The sequence below is a fragment of the Panulirus ornatus genome, chromosome 48, assembly GCF_036320965.1.
Source record: "Panulirus ornatus isolate Po-2019 chromosome 48, ASM3632096v1, whole genome shotgun sequence".
Classification (NCBI taxonomy): Eukaryota; Metazoa; Arthropoda; class Malacostraca; order Decapoda; family Palinuridae; genus Panulirus; species Panulirus ornatus.
In genome coordinates, this window is record NC_092271.1 from 23968471 (window position 1) to 23970950 (window position 2480).

Below are 2480 nucleotides of genomic sequence, written 5' to 3' on the forward strand. Positions count from 1 at the left end.
GACAAACAAATTGCTGTACAAGACACAAAATACATAATTCTAGAGATGTATTACAACCTTTAGAACTTGTTTTACTATTATTTCGAGGCTTCCACATTAACACAACATGAACTAAGTCATACAGCAAAACGATAGGTGTATATAAAATTTCTTTTCCATTAACAGTGAACTGTATTTGTATGGGGACCCTGTTATTAACATTTCATTTTGTTCTGGGGTAATGCATTTACCGATCCGTTGTGGATAGGCAATGTTGCATGCTTTGCATCGCTGAGTTTTCCTTACATGGATGTCTTAACATGTACCCGAGCTCAGCTGTTAGGCAAAACTCTTGTAACTAACCCAAGCAACACCTGCTTCCACTCCGGTCTTGCCATGTATTACAAGTGTGACGAGCACCTGGGAGTGTAAAAGGCGACAGCTTCGTTGATTAGATTGAACAGCGTGTCGACATCGAACAGTTGTTACCTCAAACGTCGTGACGAATTATCACAATTGTGGGAATATCTAGAACTGTCATGTCTGAAGTTACAACACTCTACAAACACTGGTTTTCGCACTTAATGAAGTCATAACAACGAGATACTCTCCATGCAGCAGAGCATGTCGAGAGAACAATTGAAAGTTTAGCATAAGGTTTTCTGTTCTTCGTGCATCAATGTACACTGTTGATCTCGAACTGTTCAATTAACCGTGGATCTTTATATGTAAATGCATCTATATTGTTAAAAAGGTATTTAACATATCTTTTCGTTGAATTTGCATAACCCTTTTGCTACTTTTGGTGTATAGTTTTGACAATAACGACCAATTTATATAAAGTAATCAAACAGGTTACTTAAATGAGTATAAAAAATACTGTATGTATGATTACATCTAACTCGATTTGAACATGCATTCAACATTACAGATCAGGGATTTCTTCGTATAAACAATATGATTCAAGCATAATTTGCCAGGATGAACGATGAAGTTTGCTCCCCCAAAATACAAAACCAACCAACTTATATTCAGCTCAACTAGGTATATAAGTGAGAGGAGAGCCTAGTGCGGTCTGTGACACGCTTTCCCGACCTTTTCTCTGAGGTCAGACTACTTACAGTGGCGATGAGTATAGTGCCTCAAGAGGGCTGTGCTTGGAATATCACTATCAAATGGTGTACTTCACTACAGTGCTTTTTTTCTACGTTTGTGCGGTCTTCAGAGAATATTCCAGATATGAAGTATGTATTTTGCAACCTAATGAGAAAACAGGTAAGAGAGTATCCCTATATATAGTGTCTATAAGTCAAATAAGTTAATAATTTAAGTATTTGTAGCGGACTCCCTAACATGCAGAAGGTTGGATATTCGATTTTCCTTGGTGATGCCCTGTTCTCTCGGAAAACATATCTAATAATCACTATTGTAATAAGCTAATCATGCGGAATGATAAAAATATAGTAAATTAACAAAAAATAACTGTATCAAGATTCACTAGTGATCAACGTAAAACGATATCATATAATTGGATAATTAATACTTTTCGTACGCCAGACAGACAGACTCGTGACGGGCGAGGAGGAATGTGAGAGACGTGGCAACAGCGCGAGAGCTGGCTCATGAGGCGGCCAAGTAACCTGACGAGCCTCAACCTGCGATCCCCAGGGCGCTATTGGGCCACCTTTGTTGTCCGCTTTGGAACTCTCTCCATTATGTGTATATTGTTGACTTTCGCTTAAAAATCTTATGCTAATTTTCAACCATACAGGCTGATGGTATACCACAGATAATGTAAACGGCATAGTTTTCACACACTGATGCACATTCTGATTATTAGTCGTATTAGTAACAATAAACACTTTACATAATACATTAGAAATATTTACTATTCCTGATTATAAATGTCATTTAAATGACAGTGTGAACGAATATGTAATCAGCGCGTTAGAGGAACAAGAGGACTGACTGATAAGTCCGTCAGTAGAATGACACGTTATTCTGAAGTAACAATTCAAAAATGTAATTCATGTTCACGCAAAGGGTTACATGTGGAATTATAAGCAACGAATGAATATGAGTGCTGACAGCATTCACCATTGTTGTAACCTTGACGGAACCCCTCAATCATATAATAAACCAGTCATAACTGGTTATAACAAACTGTTCACACTAACCTACCAATCCACACTTGGTTACATAACACCAGTTACTGCTTTAGTTATAACATAACAACCTACCTACAGTAGAAAACAATCAAGCATAACTGTTATTGAGTTAGTCAACAACCATTTACGAATAACTAGGCAAGACTAATAGATATCACACACTAGCAAACCCCAGAGTTGCAAGGACTAGTTATGATGCACCAACACGCTTACAGTCACAGTCAACCAGGCTGTGCAGTACAGTAAAAACCGTAAAACAAATCTAGTTATAACCCAGCAGTCAATTACCGTTGTAGATACAATGTTCCGGTAAACATCAAAGTCGCAAACAAC

At 37.6% G+C, this 2480-nt stretch overlaps 1 long non-coding RNA gene across 1 annotated transcript; it reads left to right on the forward strand.

Annotated features, from left to right (window-relative positions):
• The first annotated feature begins 415 nt into the window (after positions 1-415).
• On the forward strand, positions 416-2185 carry LOC139764020 (uncharacterized). The gene is made up of 3 exons (XR_011716297.1): positions 416-733; positions 911-1254; positions 1537-2185. It is a non-coding gene; the product is annotated as an uncharacterized lncRNA (long non-coding RNA).
• The last annotated feature ends 295 nt before the right edge of the window (positions 2186-2480 follow it).